Source organism: Cornus florida, unplaced genomic scaffold (assembly GCF_030987335.1).
Source record: "Cornus florida cultivar Cherokee Brave unplaced genomic scaffold, ASM3098733v1 CherokeeBrave_3.0.0_Hap2_Chr05, whole genome shotgun sequence".
Taxonomy (NCBI): Eukaryota; Viridiplantae; Streptophyta; class Magnoliopsida; order Cornales; family Cornaceae; genus Cornus; species Cornus florida.
In genome coordinates, this window is record NW_026775575.1 from 40,317,170 (window position 1) to 40,326,928 (window position 9,759).

General features: G+C 38.5%; 1 non-coding gene across 1 annotated transcript; it reads right to left on the minus strand.

Annotated features, from left to right (window-relative positions):
- Positions 1 to 213: 213 nt before the first annotated feature.
- LOC132310633 (small nucleolar RNA R71) lies at positions 214 to 324 on the minus strand. Its single transcript, XR_009482658.1, has one exon. It is a non-coding gene; the product is annotated as a small nucleolar RNA R71 (small nucleolar RNA).
- Positions 325 to 9,759: the final 9,435 nt, after the last annotated feature.

A 9,759-nucleotide genomic window follows, 5' to 3' on the forward strand; every position in this document is an offset into this window, starting at 1 on the left:
AAAGCCTTATAAACATTTAGATGAGTTCTTGGAAGTTTGTTCCACCTTGAAAATCATGGATGTTCCGGAAGAAGTCCTAAAAATAAAGCTTTTCCCTTTCACTCTTCGGGATAAAGCTAAATATTGGTTCAACAACTTGCGGTCAAATACAATCACCTTTTGGGCACAATTGCAACAAGAGTTCCTAAAAAAGTACCATCCCACAAGTCGAACAGATTCAATGAGAACTTCCGTTCGTGAATTTGCACAAAAAAAAAGAGAACCTCTTCATAAAGCATGGGAACGTTTGAATGACTTGCTACGGAAGTGTCCACATCATGACATTTTTCAGTGGCAATTAGTTTAATGTTTCGTTTCAAGTTTTTCCGATGCTAGTAAGGGCATTGTTGATGCTTCCTGTGGCAGAAGCTAAATAGAAAGAAATAAAGATGAAATTTGGCATCTCTTTAAAAAAATGAGTGAAAACTCAATGCATAGGTCTTCATCTTTTAGGGGGGTCGCCTAGCAAATATGGGAGGAAAGAAAGCTCTATGTCAAATAGACACTTGCATGGAAATTGCCGCCGAGGTCAAAAATCTTACTCAAAGCTTTGATACATTCCTTTTAAATCAAGGACCGGCAATTCAATCTTATCCTCATCATTCCAGTGAAATGTGCATGAATTGTTCTAGTTACACTCACCATACTTTAAATTGCCCTCTTGAACAAATCATACCAAGTGAGTCTCAAGAACAAGCAAATACAGCTTTTATTCATCAAGGGAACAACCTTTATTCCAATACTTACAATCCAAGGTGGAAAAATCATCCAAACTTTACATGGAGAAATCAAGGAGATAGTGCGAACCCTCCTTATACTTAAGGTTACTAAGCAAAGTATGTTCCCCCACATTTCCAAAATCAAAATTAGAATTCTTAAGGTTACCGTCCTTCATTCTATCCGTAGAATGTGAATCAATACTCACATCCTTAAGCATCAAATTCTCAATCCTATTCTCATCCACAAGCATCAAATTCTTAATCTTACTCTAATCTAAATCAAGCGCCTCCCAAGAGTCCCACTTATGAGGACAAGGTCTTGGAAGCCTTAGGTGATCTCCGAAAGGATAATCAATTGTTTCATTCTCACTCTCAATCAATTGCGAAGCTTGAAGCTCAAATTGGGCAAATAACTAATTCTTTAAATGTGAGAGAGAAGGTAAGTTGCCTAGTTAAACTGAGACTAATCCTAAAGGGCAATTTATGGCGCAAACAAGTATTTCATCTAGATTTTCTGGAAATGAGCAAGTTCAAACAATTACTACCTTGACGAGTGGTAGGAAAGTAGACAATAAGGTAGATGTACCTAAGGAGGATAGTGAATTGACATAACCAAGTGGTTGCAGCTGTCTCATTCCAAATCTTATTCCTACTTCCTTGGATGCTAGTGGTTCTAAAAAGGACATTCCGTCATCTTCATCATCATCTCCCCAATTAGAGAAGCCTTGTGAGCCAAAAGCTCCATTTCCTCAGGCATTGAGAGAAACTTTATCATTTGGGAGGCAAGAAGGAAAAATTCATGACATGATGGAAGTGTTTAAACAAGTGAAAATTAATCTTCCTCTTCTAGATGCAATTAGGCAAATTCCACCATATGCAAAGTTCTTGAAGGACTTGTGTACTCAAAAGAGGAAGAGTAAAGGAAAAGACCTTAAGAAAGTGCTTCTAACTGAACAAGTGAGTTCCATTCTTCTTCATAATAATTCTCCTAAGTTCAAAGATCTAGGTGCTCCGACCATTTCTTGTGTTATTAGAACTAAGAGGTTCGTAGAGCTCTCCTTGATTTAGGTGCAAGTATTAATCTCATTCCATACTCTGTTTACTTTCAATTAGGATTATGGGACTTGAAGCCAACATTGGTAGTCATCCAACTAGCCGATAGATCAATTAAAAAATCAAGGGGAATTATTTAGGACATCTTAATTAAGGTTGATAAATTTTATTTCTAGGTTGATTTTGTGGTACTTGATACTGAGCCAGTCCCTAATCTTACCAATCATATTCCAGTCATCCTAGGAAGACCATTTCTTGCCACTGCCAATGCCACCATTAATTGTAGATCCGGCATTATGGACATCTCTTTTGGCAACATGATGATTAAGCTTAATGTTTTCAATGCGAGTCAACATCCCACAGATGAAGACGAGTGTTTCCTAGCGAATATTTTGGATGAAACCATAGAGGAGACTCTTCCCTCTATTCTATCTATGGACCTCTTGAGGCGTGCCTTTGCGAAATGTTTGAAAGTTGTGATTTTGATCCATAAGTGAGGTGAATGCTTTGATGGACTCTGTGGCCACTTTGGAGTTCCCACCTTGGAAAAGCAAGAAAGAACCTCTTTCTTCACTCTCTAGTACTCCACCAGTTCACTCTCTCATCTCTCCTCCTACTCTTGAGCTTAAGCCTCTTCCATCCAATCACAAATACGCCTTCTTAGACCCAAAAGAGACTCTTCCGGTCATCATTACTTCAAATCTTAAAAATGACCAAGAGAATGATCTTTTGGAAGTGCTTAAAGCTAACAAGAAGCCATTGGATGGAGTGTGGCTGACCTAAAAGGCATTGACCCTTCTATTTGTATGCATCGCATACATATAGAAGAGGATGAAAGGCCATTTAGGGATGCTCAAAGGAGATTGAACCCGAATATGAAAGAAGTTCTCAAGAAGGAGGTTGTGAAACATCTAGATGCAGGAATCATTTATCCTATCTCTGATTCCAAGTGGGTTAGTCCAACTCAAGTAGTTCCCAAAAAGTTGGGAATCATAGTTGTTAAAAATGCTAAGGGTGATCTAATATCGAAACGCACCGCCACTTCGTGGCGTGTTTGCATAGATTACCGAAAGTTGAATTTTGCCACTAAGAAAGACCATTTTCCATTGCCTTTCATTGACCAAATTTTGGAAAGATTGGCCTGGCAACAATATTATTGCTTCCTAGATGGTTACTCGGGGTACAATCAAGTGGCTTTAGATCCATTGGACCAAGAAAAGACCACCTTCACATGTCCCTTCGGTACATTTGCTTATCGACGGATGTCTTTTGGATTGTGCAATGCTCCTACCACTTTCCAAAGGTTTATGATGTTAATATTTCTGGACATAGTGGAAAAACATTTAGAAGTCTTCATGGATGACTTCTCAGTTTTTGGGTCCTCATTTGATTCGTGTCTCCAAAATCTCATAAAAGTTCTTCAAAGATGTCGTAACACTTATCTTGTGTTAAGTTGGGACAAAGCCATTTTATGGTTCAAGAAGGAATCGTGCTTGGACATGTCATTTCTAAAAGAGGAATAAAAGTAGATAGAGTGAAATTTGAGCTTATTTCTGAATTGTCTCCACCTATTATTGTGAGAGAAATCCGCTCCTTTCTAGGACATGCTAGTTTTTATCGTCTGTTCATCAAAGACTTTAGCAAAATTGCTAGACCCTTGTGCTACCTTCTGGCTAAGGAGACTCTATTTGTCTTTGATGAAACATGCCTAAATGCTTTTCATCAACTTCACACTCTTCTATCATCCACTTCCATCATGCAACCTCCAAATTGGTCCTTACCATTTGAGATTAAGTGTAATGCTTTCGACTTCGCAATGGGTGTTGTTTTGGGACAAAGGGTAGGTAAGCTACAATGTGCTATATACTATGCCAGTAAGACTTTCTCTGGTGCCCAATTGAACTATTCTACCACCGAGAAAGAATTACTTACCGTAGTATATGCCCTTGATAAATTTTGGTCATATCTCTTAGGATCCAAGGTGATTGTGTTTTTCGATCATGCCGCTCTTAGGCATCTTTTAATGAAAAAGGAAACCAAACCTCGCATGATAAGATGGATCCTACTTGTTCAAGAATTTGACTTTGAAAGTAAGGACAAAAAGGGCTCCGACAATGTCGTTGCTGATCATCTGTCTAGATTAATGGTTGAATCTTCTCCAAACCTTGAAATTCATGAATTATTTCCGGATGAACAACTCTTTCAAATCTCAAATGGGACGTTGCCTTGGTTCGCCGACATTGTTAACTATCTTGTAACCAGCAAACTTCCCATTAATTGGTCAAAACAAGAAAATGACCGATTCTTTTCTAATATCCAAAAATACTATTGGGAAGTTCGTATTCTATTTCGTTATTACCTGGATCAAATCATAAGGAGATGTGTGCCGGAAAGTGAAGTTCCGAGCATCCTTGTGTTTTGTCACACACTTGCTTATGGTGGGCATTTTAGTGGAAAAAAGACCGCTTTGAAGGTTCTTCAAAGTGAGCTCTTTTGCCCACTATTCACCGAGATGCCTATAACTTTTGCAAGGTGTGTGTTTGGTGCCAAAAGTTGGGATCAATGTAAAAGAGAGACATGATGCCCTTAACTTCAGTCTTCGTAGTTGAAATCTTCGATGTATGGGGCATAGATTTTATGGGACCATTCCCAATGTCTTATGACTTTCAATACATTCTTATTACAGTTGATGTTGATGCGGAAATCCTCACGACTCGGAATGACGGCGTTTATCTACAAAACAAAGGGACGTCACCTCGAATGGCACCGGTGGGGTGCCGGCCGAGGACCCTCCGATGATCAAGTTAGTACTTGTAATCATTTCACATAATAATTATGTATATTTTGTTTAAGGGTTTTTTCTCGTACCTTCTTTAACGACTTGGTGCCCTATTTATGGCTGTCGATTGGAATCAGATTGATCCCGCGGGAGATCGGCTTGTGCGAGATCAGAGGAGATCGATTGTTGTAAGATTTGTCGGGATAAGATTTACTCCTTTGACTTCCTCAAATTGTGCCAAGGTTATCCTCACCCTGTTGAACCACGTCGTCATTCATTATCCTGGATAAGAAATGTCATCATTCTTATCCGAGGAAAATCTTTATCTCTGATAATGAAATATGTCGAAGAGGTCTGGCGGCTGGTCAAGGTAGGTTATTTTTCCCTACAGTTGCCCCCCATTCCCAAGCTTGCTCTTCTAGCTTTGGGAATGTTAATTTTTATTTATTTATTTATTTATTTTTTTTATCTTCTTGCCCTGGGAACAGTACCCACGGGTACTATTCCCGCGGGCACTGTTCATATGAACAATAACAAAGAATATTTTTTTTTTATTTTTATTTTCTTGCCCTGGGAATAGTACCCGCGGGTACTGTTTATATGAACAGTAACAAGAAAATTTTTTTTTCCTAGGTACTCTTCCCTTGGGTAATGATCCCCGGGGGTACTATTTTTGGTACCCTTGGGTATTATGCCCCTGGGCACTATTTTTGGTACCCTTGGGTACTCTGCCCCTGGGTAATATTTTTAGTACCCTTGGGTACTCTGCCCCTGGGAACTATTTTTAGTACCCCTGGGTAATCTTCCCTTGGTAAGGGAATAAATTGTACGAGTTTCACTCAGCTCGTCACTCTTTTAATAAGGGAATTAAATTCTACGAGCTTTACTCAGCCCGCCCCTTTAGAAAGGGAAGTAGGTTTTATGAGCTTCACTCAGCTCGTCCCTTTAGTAAGGGAATCATGTTTTATGAGCTTCACTCAGCTCGTCCATTTAGTAAGGGAATTAGGTTTTACGAGCTTCACTCAGCTCGTCCCTTTAGTTAGGGAATTAGGTTTTACGAGCTTCACCCAGCTCGTCCCTTTAGTAAGGGAATTAGGTTTTTTTGTTACTCCTTTGGTAAGGAGTTTGTAATATGTTCAAGCTTCACTTAGTATGCCCTATTGATAAAGGAAATAATAATACATGACACTTGTTATCATCCCTTATAATACAGGGATATTGATTATGGGATTCTTTCGGCCTGGGTCCTTATAATACAGGACACTCATTATCATTCCTTGTAATACGAGGATATTGCAACTTTAATAAAGGGTTATTTTTTACGAGCCTTACCCAGCTTGCCCCTTTAATAAGGGGATATTTTGCCCAAGCTTTATATGCTTGCCTTTTAATAAGGGAGTCAAAGTTTTTCACTCTCGTGGACTTATCCTTTATACTTGCCTTGCTTTGTGACTATGGTGGTAGTGACCCATCAAATATGAAGTTCATATGACTAAGCTTGGTTCTAAGTTGAAAAGACCATCATTAGTGCTTGATGGTTAAAAACCTTATGGGACCACCTTGGACATGTTGGACTCATTGATTGTAGAAACTTTACTAGACTTAGAGTCATTCTCGGTGTGTAAAGACTTTTTCAGAGGATCGGGCACTGGTCTTGGACGAATAGTTTCCCCGAGGGGTCGCTGAAGGAGAGAAGCTAGAAACTTGACTAGCTCGATGCACCAAGGTTGGTACGTCGATCTTCTAAACCTTGTCATCATATGTAGATCGATGATTGATATCGTGTGATCCACTATTCTGCCCCTGATGGTGGGATCTTGGGTGATGACCCATTCTATAGACGTTTATACAGCGGACAGGGTGCCTGATGCTGCAACAATTTACAGTTGTCTAAAAATATTAGATTGTGTTAGAAATGATTACTGAAAATTAACCTGACATGGATTATCAATCCAAAATTCTGCATAATCTAAAGTCAATAGACAATTCTTGCAAAGGAAGAGAGGTGACGACTGTTGTCTGGTAGGTGTAGGCTTTACTAGTAGGTAGAAACCCTCTTGTTGGTACTGATCTTCTTGATAGGCGAATACCAACTCAGTTATGTAGGCGCAGAAGGACCAGGCCTTAGTCTTCAACGATTAGGCCTTGGTAGTTGGCTGCTGCCATATATGAGATAGAGTTTGGTCTTAGACGACGAAACCTTAGGAGTGAGAGGACTAAACATCGCTAGATGGAAAACACCACATTGGACTGCCTGGGCCGATGTACCAAATTTTAATTATTATCAGCGTACACTGGGTGGCATCACGCAACCCACCATTTTTCCCCCAATATAATGGATTGGTAATCATGATGTAGAGACCCGTCCTTATATAAGAACATGGAAACCCGTTGTCAACTGATGACTTTGGGATGGTTTCCATGATCGGAAACTTTCGTCTCGCCGTCCGAGCCAAGTCACGTCAGGATTATCATTTCTTCAGAGAACTAATCGTTCCCACAGATGGCACCAGCTGTTGATACGGAAATCCTTACAACTCAAAACGACAGCGTTTACCTGCAAAACAAAGGGATGTCACCTTGAATGGCACCGGTGGGGTGCTGGCCGAGGACCCTCCGATGATCAAGTTAGTACTTGTAATCATATCACATAATAATTATGTATATTTTGTTTAGGGGTTTTTTCTCGTACCTTCTTTAACGGCTTGGTGCCTTATTTATGGCTGTCGATTGGAATCAGATTAATCCCGCGGGAGATCGGCTTGTGCGAGATCAGAGGAGATCGATTGTTGCTAGATTTGTTAGGATAAGATTTACTCCTTTGACTTCCTCAAATTGTGCCAAGGTTATCCTCACCTTGTTGAATCACGTCGTCATTCATTATCCTGGATAGGAAATGTCTTCATTCTTATCTAAGGAAAATCTTTATCTCTGATAATGAAATATATCGAAGAGGTCTGGCGGTTGGTCAAAGTAGGTTATTTTTCCCTATCAGTTGATTATGTGTTAAAGTGGGTTGAGGCTTGTGCTACCAAAATAAATGACCATTCCATGGTAATTGCATTCGTCAAATCAAACATTTTTACTCGTTTTGGTATGCCAAGGGCCATGATAAGTGATGGAGGAAAACATTTCTGCAATCAATTCTTGAAGCAACTCTTTTTGAAATACTCTATCACACATAAAGTGGCTACTCCCTACCATCCCCAAACAAGTGGTCAAGTCGAGGTATCTAATAGGGAAATCAAGCATATTCTTGAGAAAACTGTTAATCTAACCCGAAAAGATTAGTCAAGGAAACTGAATGATGCTTTGTGGGCTTATCGGATGGCGTACAAGACTCCAATAGGCATGTCTCCATATAGACTTGTTTATGGGAAGCCTTGTCATCTTCTAGTTGAGTTAGAACGCAAAGCACTTTGGGTAATAAAAAAGGCTCAATCTTGATCTTGATGGGGCTGGAAAGGACCGTTTGCTCCAAATCAATGAGTTAGAGGAATTGAGAAATGAGGCCTATGATAGTTCAAAATTTTACAAGGCAAGGACTAAAGCATTTCATGGTAAACATATTGTGAAAAATTCCTTTGAGCTTGGGCAAAAAGCATGGCTTTTCAACTCTAGATTAAAATTCTTTTCTGGAAAACTTCGAACCAAATGGGAAGGCCCTTATCTAATCATCTTCGTCTCACCTCATGGGTCGGTTGAACTTCAAAATTTAAAAGATGAAGGGACCTTCAAAGTTAATGGTCAAAGGCTTAAACCATTCATTGATGGACAAGCTCTTTAAAGAAATGTGGAATCCGCCCTCTTGGTGGATCCCATTTACTTTGTAGATTGAGAGCATTTCACGTCTTTCTAGCGGTATTAAACACTAGTTGTATCGAGTTCGTCATTCGTTCTAAAATAATAATAATAAAATATATAAAAAAAAAAAATTTAAGTATTAGCTGCCGGGCGACCATCGCCTGGGTGAGCATTTTTTGATAAGAAGTATCAAGTGCCGAGCCATCATTTGCCCGGCGATCGCCCAGAGGAAAAAAAAAATTTGCGTGTAAGTATCAGGTGCCGGGCGATCATTCGCCTGGCCTTGGGTGACCATTGCTTAGAAAAAAAATATAAATAAAAAATAAAAAAATAAAAATTTTGCGTGAAAGTATTAGGTGTATCATTCGCCCGGCCTTGGGCTACCATCACCCAAAAAAAAAAAATTGCGTGTAAGTATCAAGTGCTAGGCGATCATTCGCTTAGCCTTGGGCAACCATCGCCCGAAAAAAATAAATAAATAAATAAATAAATTTTCTTTGCATTCTTTATTTCATTGCATTTTGATTTATTGAATTTTTATTTGTTTGCATTTTATTGTCAATTGTGTACATACATGTTATGTCTTTTTTTTTTTTTTTTATTCAAAAAAAGAAAAAAGAAAAAGAAAAAAGACGGTTGTTCAAAGTAACATTCCGTCTTGCTAGAGACGTTAAACTTAGCACCCACAAGACACATTGTGTCTTTTATCCTTTGTATAGTGCATATTTACTTTCATTTTCATTTTTTATTTTTCTTTTATTTTGTATCTTTACATGCTTTCATAAAAAGAAAAATAAAAAAATGTTTTTTTTTTTTTTTTTTTTTTTTTTTTTTTTTTTTTTTTGTCATTGTGCCCTTTTGCATAGTTATGCATGTTTTCATTCTTACCAAGGGTTTCATCTCATATCTCTTTCAATTGTGTTCTATATTATTTTGGAATGTACGATTCTTATCTTATTTGATATTTGATGTGAGTTGCTAGTGTGGCTTTTCAGTAGGTTTTTGAATCCAAGTTTGGGGGTGACCTCTTTTATAATGGATCATTGCCGGGTTTCCTAGACTTTTGCTATCACAATATACTCTTCCCATCATTTTTCATTGTTCTCTTTGCACATTGAGGACAATGTGCAGTTTAAGTTTGAGGGTAAGGTAGTCTTGTATATTTTACTTTAAGTTGAGCTTTTCATGCATGATTGAGATTTGAGATATATTTGGCAATGATTTTGAACTTTTGAATCATAGTGCCTTTGAAAAGCAAGTTGTTAGAGTCTAATACTTCTTGTATGTTCTAGGATGCCTGATGAGTGCTGAAAAGTACGCATTTAAACCCCTTAAGCTAAGGTATTCTAGGACCTTTATCTATCT